Below are 13,541 nucleotides of genomic sequence, written 5' to 3' on the forward strand. Positions count from 1 at the left end.
AAGAAGACAGGGACCGGAGAATAGGACACCGACATCGGAGCAACAGGGTAATGTAGGCAGGTGAGTTAAAGTTTGTTTTGTTTCATTTTGCAGCCCGGGCATGGAGGGTTAATAAAAAATAAAAGTGCCATAGTACTCCTTTAAGGACATGACTGGGATATAAAAAATTTGTGTGCTGGATCAGGATATACAAATTAGGGAAATGGTTGGGAAATATAAAAAATATAAGAAAATATGTAAAAAACTAAGGGTGCATGATTGGTATACAAATTAGGGACTTGATTGGGAAATATAATATAGTATATACAAATTAGGGATATATTGGGATGTATAAAAAAATATATGGGATATATAAAAAAAAACATTTGTAAAAGTATATAAAAAAATTGGGTGCATGGTAAATAAAAAACAAACAAAAAAAAAACTATGTAAAAAATAAGTGTGTGTGATTGGTATACAAATTAGGGAAATGACTGGGAAATATAAAAAAAAATATATGAGGGTTGCAAGAGGGTGAATGGGAAAAATAAATTAAAAATTATAAAAAATAACCTATGTAAAAAAAAAATTAAAAAGGTTGCAGGATTGGTATGCATATTAAAGGAGTACTATGGCGCTTTTTTTTGTTAATAATTAACCCTCCATGCCCGGGTTTTTTTTTTTATAATTAACCCTCCAATGCCCGGGCTGCAAAATGAAACAAAACAAACTTTAACTCACTAGCCTAAGTTCCCCCGTTGCTCCGATGTCAGTGTAGTGTTCTCCGGTTCCTGTCTTCTTCTGCTTCCTGTGGGTCAGTTAGTCACGCTGCTCTCAGCGTATCACCGACCGCAGCCGGACATTGCTGCGGCTGGTGATATGCTGAAAGCAGCGTGACTCACCGACCCGCAGGAAAGGAAGAAGACAGGCATCGGAGAATAGGACACTGACATCGGAGCAAGGGGGTAACATAGGCAGGTGAGTTAAAATTTAGTTTTGTTTCATTTTGCAGCCCGGACACGGAGGGTTAATAAAAAAAAAAGTGCCATAGTACTCCTTTAAGGACATGGCTGGGATAAAAAAAAAAAAAAATTGTGCTGGATCAGGATATACAAATTAGGGAAATGGTTGGGAAATATAAAAAATTATAATAAAATATGTAAAAAACTAAGGGTGCATGATTGGTATACAAATTAGGGACATGATTGGGATATATAAAAATAAGTGTGCAGGATCAGTATTTACAAATTAGGGATATATCGGGATGTATAAAAATATGTTATTGGGATATAAAAAAAAAATCTAAAAAAGGGGGAGCATGAGGGTGCATGGTAAATAAAAAAAACATAAAATAATAACTTAAAAAAACATTGTTAAAAATAAGAGTGTTTGGTATAAAACTTAGGGACATAATTGGGAAATATAAAACTAAGTGTGCAGGATCAGTATATACAAATTAGGGATATATTGGGATGTATAAAAAATATATGATTGGGATATATAAAAAAACATTTGTAAAAGAATATAAAAAAAATTGGGTGCATGGTAAATAAAAAAAACAAAAAAAAAAACTATGTAAAAAATAAGTGTGTGTGATTGGTATACAAATTAGGGAAATGACTGGGAAATATAAAAAAATTATATAAGGGTTGCAAGAGGGTGAATGGGAATTTTTTTTAAATAAAAAATAACCTATGGAAAAAAAAAAAGAAAAAGGGTGCAGGATTGGTATGCAAATAAAAGGAGTACTATGGCGCTTTTAAAAAAATAATTAACCCTCTATACCCGGGCTGCAAAATGAAACAAAACAAACTTTAAATCACCTGCCTAAGTTCCCCCGTTGCTCCGATGTCGGTGTACTGTTCTCTGGTCCCTGTCTTCTTCCTCTTCCTGCGGGTCGGTTAGTCACGCTGCTCTCGGCGTATCACCGACCCCAGCCGGACATTGCTGTGGCCGGTGATATGTTGAGAGCAGCGTGACTCACCCACCCGCAGGAAGGGAAGAAGACAGGGACCGGAGAATAGGACACTGACATCGGCGCAACAGGGAAACGTAGGCAGGTAAGTTAAAGTTTGTTTTGCTTCATTTTGCAACCCGGGCACGGAGGGTTAATAAAAAATAAAAGTGCCATAGTACTCCTTTAAGGACATGACTGGGATATAAAAAATTTGTGTGCTGGATCAAGATATACAAATTAGGGAAATGGTTGGGAAATATAAAAATATAAGAAAATATGTAAAAAACTAAGGGTGCATGATTGGTATACAAATTAGGGACATGATTGGGAAATATATAAAATAAGTGTGCAGGATCAGTATATACAAATTAGGGATATATTGGGGTGTATAAAAAATGTATATGATTGGGATATGTAAAAAATTTTGTAAACAAAATATAAAAAAGGGGAGTGCATGTGGGTGCATGGTAAATAAAAAAACAAAAAATAACTTTAAAAACTTTGTAAACAATAAGAGTGCGTCATTGGTATACAACTTAGGGACATAATTGGGAAATATAAAACTAACTGTGCAGGATCAGTATATACAAATTAGGGATATATTGGGATGTATAAAAATATATGATTGGGATATATTACATTTTTTTTTTAAGAATATAAAAAAAAGTGGTGCATGGGAAATAAAAAAACAAAAAAACTATGTAAAAAATAAGTGTGTGTGATTGGTATACAAATTAGGGAAATGAGTGGGAAATATAAAAAAAATATATGAGGGTTGCAAGAGGGTGAATAGGGAAAAAAATTATATAAAATAACCAATGTAAAAAAAACAAAACAATAAAAAGAGTGCAGGATTGGTATAAAAATTAAAGGAGTACTATGGCGCTTTTTTTTTTTTATATAATTAACCCTCCATGCTCGGGCTGCAAAATGAAACAAAACAAACTTTAATTCACCTGCCTAAGTTCCTCCGTTGCTCCGATGTCGGTGTACTGTTCTCCGATCCCTGTCTTCTTCCGCTTCTTGCGGGTCGGTTAGTCACGCTGCTCTCAGCAAAACACCGACCGCAGCCGGACATTGCTGCGGCCGGTGATATGTTGAGAGCAGCGTGACTCACCGACCCGCAGGAAGGGAAGAAGACAGGGACCGGAGAATATGACACTGACATCGGCGCAACGGGGTAACGTAGGCAGGTGAGTTAAAGTTTGTTTTGTTTCATTTTGCAGCCCGGGCACGGAGGGTTAATAATAAATAAAAGTGCCATAGCACTCCTTTAAGGACATGACTGGGATATAAAAAAATGTGTGTGCTGGATCAGGATATACAAATTAGGGAAATGGTTGGGAAATATAAAAAATCTAAGAAAATATGTAAAACACTAAGGGTGCATGATTGGTATACAAATTAGGGACATGATTGGGAAATATAAAACTAACTGTGCAGGATCAGTATATACAAATTAGGGATATATTGGGATGTATAAAAATATATGATTGGGATATATTAAAAAAATATTTAAGGAATATAAAAAAAAGTGGTGCATGGGAAATAAAAAACAAAAAAAAACTATGTAAAAAATAAGTGTGTGTGATTGGTATACAAATTAGGGAAATGACTGGGAAATATAAAAAAAATATATGAGGGTTGCAAGAGGGTGAATAGGGAAAAAAAATTATATAAAATAACCTATGTAAAAAAAAAAAAAAAAGAAAAAGAGTGCAGGATTGGTATAAAAATTAAAGGAGTACTATGGTGCTTTTTTTTTTTTTTATAATTAACCCTCCATGCTCGGGCTGCAAAATGAAACAAAACAAACTTTAACTCACCTGCCTAAGTTCCTCCGTTGCTCCGATGTCGGTGTACTGTTCTCCGGTCCCTGTCTTCTTCCGCTTCCTGTGGGTTGGTTAGTCACACTGCTCTCATCGTATCACCGATCGCAGCCGGACATTGCTGCGGCCGGTGATATGTTGAGAGCAGCGTGACTCACTCACCCGCAGGAAGGGAAGAAGACAGGGAACGGAGAATAGGACACTGACATTGGCGCAACAGGGAAACGTAGGCAGGTAAGTTAAAGTTTTTTTTGCTTCATTTTGCAACCCGGGCACGGAGGTTTAATAAAAAATAAAAGTGCCATAGTACTCCTTTAAGGACATGACTGGGATATAAAAAATTATGTGCTGGATCAAGATATACAAATTAGGGAAATGGTTGGGAAATATAAAAATATAAGAAAATATGTAAAAAAACTAATGGTGCATGATTGGTATACAAATTAGGGACATGATTGGGAAATATAAAAAATAAGTGTGCAGGATCAGTATATACAAATTAGGGATATATTGGGGTGTATAAAAAATGTATATGATTGGGATATGTAAAAAATTTTGTAAACAAAATATAAAAAAGGGGAGTGCATGTGGGTGCATGGTAAATAAAAAAACAAAAAATAACTTTAAAAACTTTGTAAACAATAAGAGTGCGTCATTGGTATACAACTTAGGGACATAATTGGGAAATATAAAACTAACTGTGCAGGATCAGTATATACAAATTAGGGATATATTGGGATGTATAAAAATATATGATTGGGATATATTACATTTTTTTTTTAAGAATATAAAAAAAAGTGGTGCATGGGAAATAAAAAAGCAAAAAAACTATGTAAAAAATAAGTGTGTGTGATTGGTATACAAATTAGGGAAATGAGTGGGAAATATAAAAAAAATATATGAGGGTTGCAAGAGGGTGAATAGGGAAAAAAATTATATAAAATAACCTATGTAAAAAAAAAACAATAAAAAGAGTGCAGGATTGGTATAAAAATTAAAGGAGTACTATGGCGCTTTTTTTTTTTTATAATTAACCCTCCATGCTCGGGCTGCAAAATGAAACAAAACAAACTTTAACTCACCTGCCTAAGTTCCTCCGTTGCTCCGATGTCGGTGTACTGTTCTCCGATCCCTGTCTTCTTCCGCTTCTTGCGGGTCGGTTAGTCACGCTGCTCTCAGCAAAACACCGACCGCAGCCGGACATTGCTGCGGCCGGTGATATGTTGAGAGCAGCGTGACTCACCGACCCGCAGGAAGGGAAGAAGACAGGGACCGGAGAATATGACACTGACATCGGCGCAACGGGGTAACGTAGGCAGGTGAGTTAAAGTTTGTTTTGTTTCATTTTGCAGCCCGGGCACGGAGGGTTAATAATAAATAAAAGTGCCATAGCACTCCTTTAAGGACATGACTGGGATATAAAAAAATGTGTGTGCTGGATCAGGATATACAAATTAGGGAAATGGTTGGGAAATATAAAAAATCTAAGAAAATATGTAAAACACTAAGGGTGCATGATTGGTATACAAATTAGGGACATGATTGGGAAATATAAAACTAACTGTGCAGGATCAGTATATACAAATTGGGGATATATTGGGATGTATAAAAATATATGATTGGGATATATTAAAAAAATATTTAAGGAATATAAAAAAAAGTGGTGCATGGGAAATAAAAAACAAAAAAAAACTATGTAAAAAATAAGTGTGTGTGATTGGTATACAAATTAGGGAAATGACTGGGAAATATAAAAAAAATATATGAGGGTTGCAAGAGGGTGAATAGGGAAAAAAAATTATATAAAATAACCTATGTAAAAAAAAAAAAAAAAGAAAAAGAGTGCAGGATTGGTATAAAAATTAAAGGAGTACTATGGTGCTTTTTTTTTTTTTTATAATTAACCCTCCATGCTCGGGCTGCAAAATGAAACAAAACAAACTTTAACTCACCTGCCTAAGTTCCTCCGTTGCTCCGATGTCGGTGTACTGTTCTCCGGTCCCTGTCTTCTTCCGCTTCCTGTGGGTTGGTTAGTCACACTGCTCTCATCGTATCACCGATCGCAGCCGGACATTGCTGCGGCCGGTGATATGTTGAGAGCAGCGTGACTCACTCACCCGCAGGAAGGGAAGAAGACAGGGAACGGAGAATAGGACACTGACATTGGCGCAACAGGGAAACGTAGGCAGGTAAGTTAAAGTTTTTTTTGCTTCATTTTGCAACCCGGGCACGGAGGTTTAATAAAAAATAAAAGTGCCATAGTACTCCTTTAAGGACATGACTGGGATATAAAAAATTATGTGCTGGATCAAGATATACAAATTAGGGAAATGGTTGGGAAATATAAAAATATAAGAAAATATGTAAAAAAACTAATGGTGCATGATTGGTATACAAATTAGGGACATGATTGGGAAATATAAAAAATAAGTGTGCAGGATCAGTATATACAAATTAGGGATATATTGGGGTGTATAAAAAATGTATATGATTGGGATATGTAAAAAATGTTGTAAACAAAATATGAAAAAGGGGAGTGCATGTGGGTGCATGGTAAATAAAAAAACAAAAAATAACTTTAAAAACTTTGTAAACAATAAGAGTGCGTGATTGGTATACAACTTAGGGACATAATTGGGAAATATAAAACTAACTGTGCAGGATCAGTATATACAAATTAGGGATATATTGGGATGTATAAAAATATATGATTGGGATATATTAAAAAAAAATTTAAGGAATATAAAAAAAAGTGGTGCATGGGAAATAAAAAAACAAAAAAAACTATGTAAAAAATAAGTGTGTGTGATTGGTATACAAATTAGGGAAATGACTGGGAAATATAAAAAAAATATATGAGGGTTGCAAGAGGGTGAATAGGGAAAAAAATTATATAAAATACCCTATGTAAAAAAAAAAACAAGAAAAAGAGTGCAGGATTGGTATAAAAATTAAAGGAGTACTATGGCGCTTTTTTTTTTTTATTTTTTTTTTTTTTTATAATTAACCCTCCATGCTCGGGCTGCAAAATGAAACAAAACAAACTTTAACTCACCTGCCTAAGTTCCTCCATTGCTCCGATGTCGGTGTACTGTTCTCCGGTCCCTGTCTTCTTCCGCTTCTTGCGGGTCGGTTAATCACGCTGCTCTCAGCAAAACACCGGCCGCAGCCGGACATTGCTGCGGCCGTTGATACGCTGAGAGCAGCGTGACTCACCGACCCGTAGGAAGGGAAGAAGACAGGGACCAGAGAACGGGACATCGTAGGCAGGTGAGTTAAAGTTTGTTTTGTTTCATTTTGCAGCCTGGGCACGGAGGATTAATAAAAAAAAGTGCCATAGTACTCCTTTAAAGACATGACTGGGATGTAAAAAATTAGTGTGCTGGATCAGGGTATGCAAATTTGGGAATTGGTTGGGAAATATAAAAAATATAAGAAAATATGTAAAAAACTAAAGTTGCAAGATTGGTATACAAACAGGGACACGATTGGGCTATATATAAAAATAAGTGTGCAAGATCAGTATATACAAATTAGGGATATATTGGGATATGTAAAAAAAATTGTAAAATACAATATTAAAAAAGGGGGTGCATGAGGGTGCATGGTAACTAAAAAAAAACATTAAAAAAACGTAAAAAGCCTTGTAATTAGGGACATGATTGGGAAATATAAAACTAAGTGTGCAGGATCAGTATATACAAATTAGGGATATATCGGGATGTATAAAAAATATATGATTGGGATTTATTAAAACATTTGTAAAAGAATGTAAAAAAGGGGTGCATGGTAAATAAAAAAACTAAAAAAAAACTATGTAAAAAATAAGAGTGCGTGATTGGTATACAAATTACATCCCTCCCCATATCTACCCACCTCCCCATATCCAACCCCCTCCCCCTTATCCATGTACTTTATTTGGGGTATAAGGGGGTCAGCCAGGGAATAACCAGTCAAGCAATTGCGCTTCCACAGTCAGTCTTTGCGCTGGCCACTCTGTTTAGCAGAGTCTAAGGGAACGCAGGTTTTCACCCTTTAACCCCCATACAGGGATCTGGACTTCTCTGCTACGTATCCCCAGGTTGCGTCTACATAGTAGCCGCTGACAGATGGAGCTGACAGGTGAAAACAGGAGCCAAGGGTCAGAAGTGGGAATGAAATACATGTAATGAGGAAGGGTCGGGCAGTATGGCTTATTATTATATTCTCAATGGTTTTATATACTGTACTGTAAGAGATAATATTCATAATCAGTATATGTATTGGGATTGCTGTACCCCCACAACTCTTACATAAAAGTATAGGACACAAACATCAATGTCCAAAAAAGCCTCAGCCCCACTTGTACAATCCCCCCTAATTGTCATCACAGCCCTCTCCATATCCAACCCCCTCCCCCAGTGTTATCACAGCCCTCCCCATATCCAACCCGCTCCCCATATCCAACCCCCTCCCCCATTGTTATCACAGCCTTCCCCATATCCAACCCCCTCCCCCAGTGTTCTTACAGCCCTCCCCATATCCAACCCCTTTTCTAGTGTTATAATAGCCCTCCCAATATCCAACCCCCTCCCCAAGTGTTATCACAGCCCTCCCCATATACAACCCCCTCCCTATACCCAACCTTCTTTTCTATTGTTTTCACAGCCCTCCCCATATCAAACCCCCTCCCCCAGTGTTATCACAGCCCTCCCCATATCCAACCCACTCCCCATATCCAACCCCCTCCCCCAGTGTTATCACAGCCCTTCCCATATCCAACCCCCTCCCCATATACAACCCCCTCCCCCAGTGTTATCACAGCCCTCGCCATATCCAGCCCGTTCCCCATACCCAACCCCCTCCCCCATTGTTATCACAGCCCTCCCCATATCCAACCCCCTCCCCCAGTGTTCTTACAGCCCTCCCCATATCCAACCCTTTTTCTAGTGTTATAACAGCCCTCCCAATATCCAACCCCCTCCCCAAGTGTTATCACAGCCCTCCCCATATACAACCCCCTCCCTATACCCAACCTTCTTTCCTATTGTTTTCACAGCCCTCCCCATATCCAACCCCCTCCCCCAGTGTTATCACAGCCCTCCCCATATCCAACCCACTCCCCATATCCAACCCCCTCCCCCAGTGTTATCACAGCCCTTCCCATATCCAACCCCCTCCCCATATACAACCCCCTCCCCCAGTGTTATCACAGCCCTCGCTATATCCAGCCCGTTCCCCATACCCAACCCCCTCCCCCATTGTTATCACAGCCCTCCCTATATCCAACCCCCTCCTCATATCCAACCCCATCCCCAGTGTTATCACAGCCCTCCCCATATCCAACCCGCTCCCCCAGTGTTATCACAGCCCTCCCCATATCCAACCCCCTCCCCCAGTGTTATCACAGCCCTTCCAATATCCAACCCCATCCCCCAGTGTGATCACAGCCCTCCTCATATTCAACACCCTCCCCATATCAAACCCCCACAGCCCTCACCATATCCAACCCCTATCTAGTGTTATAACAGCCCTCCCCATATCCAACCCCCTCCCCCAGTGTTATCACAGCCCTCCCCATATCCATTTACTTTATTTGGGGTATAAGGGGGTCAGACAGGGAATAACCAGTCAAGCAATTGCGCTTCCACAGTCAGTCTTTGCGCTGGCCACTCTGTTTAGCAGACTCTAAGGGAACGCAGGTTTTCACCCTTTAACCCCTATACAGGGATCTGGACTTCTCTGCTACATATCCCCAGGTTGCGTCTACATAGTAGCCGCTGACAGATGGAGCTGACAGGTGAAAACAGGAGCCAAGGGTCAGAAGTGGGAATGAAATAAATGTAATAAGGAAGGGTCGGGCAGTATGGCTTATTATTATATTCTCAATGGTTTTATATACTGTACTGTAAGAGATAATATTCATAATCAGTATATGTATTGGGATTGCTGTACCCCCACATCTCTTACATAAAAGTATAGGACACAAACAATGTCCAAAAAAGCCTCAGCCCCCCTTGTACAATCCCAACTAAGTGTCATCACAGCCCTCCCCATGTCCAACCCCCTCCCCAGTCCCATCACAGCCCTCCCCATATCCAACCCCCTCCCCAGTGTTCTTACAGTCCTCCACATATCCAACCCGCTCCCCAGTGTTCTTACAGTCCTCCACATATCCAACCCCCTCCCTATACCCAACCCTCTTCCCTAGTGTTTTCACAGCCCTTCCCATATCCAACTCCCTCCCCCAGTGTTATCACAGCCCTCCCCATATCCAACCCCCTCCCAATATCCAACCCCCTCCCCCAGTGTTCACAGGCCTCCCCATATCCAACCCCCTCCCCATATCCAACCCCCTCCCCCAGTGTTCACAGCCCTCCCCATATCCAACCCCCTCCCCATATCCAACCCCTCCCCCAGTGTTACCACAGCCCTCCCTACATACAACCCCCTCTCCATATCCAACCCCCTACCTAGTGTTATAATAGCCCTCCCCATATCCAACCCCCTCCCCCAGTGTTATAACAGCCCCCCCTATATCCATTTACTTTATTTGGGGTATAAGGGGGGCAGACAGGGAATAACCAGTCAAGCAATTGCGCTTCCATAGTCAGTCTTTGTGCTGGCCACTCTGTTTAGCAGAGTCTAAGGGAACGCAGGTTTTCACCCTTTAACCCCTATACAGGGATCTGGACTTCTCTGCTACGTATCCCCAGGTTGCGTCTACATAGTAGCCGCTGACAGATGGAGCTGACAGGTGAAAACAGGAGCCAAGGGTCAGAAGTGGGAATGAAATACATGTAATGAGGAAGGGCCGGGCCGTATGGCTTATTATTATATTCTCAATGGTTTTATATACTGTACTGTAAGAGATAATATTCATAATCAGTATATGTATTGGGATTGCTGTACCCCCACATCTCTTACGTAAAAGTATAGGACACAAACATTAATGTCCAAAAAAGCCTCAGCCCCACTTGTAAAATCCCCCCTAAGTGTCATCACAGCCCTCCCCATATCCAACCCCCTCCCCCAGTGTTATCACAGCCCTCCCCATATCCAACCCCCTCCCCCAGTGTTATCACAGCCCTCCCCATATCCAACCCCCTCCCCCAGTGTTATCACAGCCCTCCCTATATCCAACCCCCTCCCCATACCCAACCCCCTCCCCCAGTGTTATCACAGCCATCTCCAACCCCCTCCGAATATCCAACCCCATCCCCCAGCGTTATCACAGCCCTCCCCATATCCAAACAGCTCCCCCAGTGTGATCACAGCCCTCCTCATATCCAACCCCCTCCCCCAGTGTGATCACAGCCCTCCCCATATCCAACCCCCTCCCCCAGTGTGATCACAGCCCTCCCTATATCCAACCCCTCCCCACATCCAACCCCCACAGCCCTCCCCATATCCAACCAGCACCCCCAGTGTGATCACAGCCCTCCCCATATCCAACCCCCTCCCCCAGTGTTATCACTGCCCTCCCTATATCCAACCCTCTCCCCCAGTGTTATCACTGCCCTCCCTATATCCAACCCCCTCCCCCAGTGTTATCACTGCCCTCCCTATATCCAACCCCCTCCCTCAGTGTTATCACAGCCCTCCCTATATCCAACCCCCTCCCTCAGTGTTATCACTGCCCTCCCTATATCCAACCCCCTTCCTCAGTGTTATCACTGACCTCCCTGTATCCAACCCCCTCCCTCAGTGTTATCACAGCCCTCCCTATATCCAACCCCCTCCCTCAGTGTTATCACTGCCCTCCCTGTATCCAACCCCCTCCCTCAGTGTTATCACAGCCCTCCCTATATCCAACCCCCTCCCCCAGTGTTATCACTGCCCTCCCTATATCCAACCCCCTCCCTCAGTGTTATCACAGCCCTCCCTATATCCAACCCCCTCCCTCAGTGTTATCACTGCCCTCCCTGTATCCAACCCCCTCCCTCAGTGTTATCACTGCCCTCCCTATATCCAACCCCTTCCCTCAGTGTTATCACAGCCCTCCCTATATCCAGCCCCCTCCCTCAGTGTTATCACTGCCCTCCCTATATCCAACCCCCTCCCTCGGTGTTATTACAGACCTCCCCATTACCTACCCCCTCCCTCCCTCAATGTAATCACATTTTAACAAAATATAGAGATATACATATACACAATTGTGTACTTATTTGGGTGGTGTAGCACCAGTTGGTAAGCGTTCTTGCAGGTGGTCTTGCTTGCAGGCTTGTTAATTGTTCTCTCTAGCAGGCTTGTGGTGGTCTCGCTGGAGGTCTCAGTGGTTTTGCCTATGGTAATGTCATTACGTTTGTATTCACTTGTAAAATCCAAATCTGATGGTTATGGTCTTTAGTCTTTACAGTCTACAAACAAAAAGTAGAGTATATGTTGGGTTTTATATTAAAGGGGTATTCCGGGCAAATACATTTTATCCACTATCCAAAGGATAGGGGATAAGATGTCTGATCGCGGGGGGCCCGCTGCTGAGACCCCCCGCGATCACCCTGCAGCACCCGCATTCTATGCGGGTGCTGAATCTCCAGTTTCGGAAACCTCCGGGTTTCCTGGACTGGGGATGTGACGTCACACCACACCCCCTCCATTTATGTCTATGGGAGGGGGTGTCACACCCCCTCCCATAGACATGAATGGAGGGGACGTGGCGTGACGTCACATCCCCAGTCCAGGAAACCCGGAGGTTTCCGAAACTGGAGATTTAGCACTCGCATTCTTCCATAAAACATAAAGCATTTCTTCCACAAAACAGACAGCGAAGGGATGATAGAAGATCAGGCCAATAGCAAAACAGTCCACTCCTCTCCCATGTGGCTGGCAATTCCCCATTTTTGGGTTGTATATTCTGCTGAACCTCCACACACATCTGTGGTCATCTCATATACGCCGTTCATATGGCCTTCACTGGTCTGAAGTATATCCAGTGGTTTTAGATCCCGATAGATAATACCTTTTCTATGAAGGAACTCTGTACCACAGACCACTCCTGCTGTAATGAATAATACAGTAGCAGTATCCAGAGGCCAGAACCTCTACATAAAGTCCTACAGGCCTCCTGCTACTCTGAGATGGTGCAGACCTGATGGGCTCCCCTGGTCTCTACTGCTGAAATATGTCACAGATCTACAATCCTTCCCCTTCAAATCACTGGATTTACCATATTATGATTTCCTCAACATCATCTTCCCTTTTCTCCCCTTTAGAAGGCAAATGATATATCTTAGAGTGTGGAATCAAGTTTACTCTGTTATGGTAAATCCCAGCATGTGATGAGACCCCTTATAAAATATAACTTTCATGGTATACATTAAAGTCACAGACCTCAAACATCCAAAATAGAAAATGTGTGAAATACTATGAATGACACTTGCTGAATATGGTCAAATAACTGCAGTATCGTAGAGCAATAGTGAGCCTAGTGAGATAATAATAAATCATCGCCTAAAGAACCTTATATAATATCATATTCAGAAGAAGATACAGATCACACAAATCACCATGTGAAAAAAGTGGCAAAAACTAAAATAAACAGACTATTTAAATTACGCTTGTTCCGACACGTTTTCCCCCCTTGACATCGGGGTTTCTCAAGGAACTTGTGCTACGCCGAGCGCTCCGGGTCCCCGCTCCTCCCCGGAGCGCTCGCAACTTCCTCGCATTTGCAGCGCCCCGGTCAGACCTGCTGACCGGGTGCGCTGCAATGTCTCTCTCAGCCGGGATGCGATTCGCGATGCGGGAGGCGCCCGCTCGCGATGCACATCCCGGCTCCCGTACCTGACTCGCTC

The sequence above is a fragment of the Hyla sarda genome, chromosome 1 (assembly GCF_029499605.1).
Source record: "Hyla sarda isolate aHylSar1 chromosome 1, aHylSar1.hap1, whole genome shotgun sequence".
NCBI classification, from domain to species: Eukaryota; Metazoa; Chordata; class Amphibia; order Anura; family Hylidae; genus Hyla; species Hyla sarda.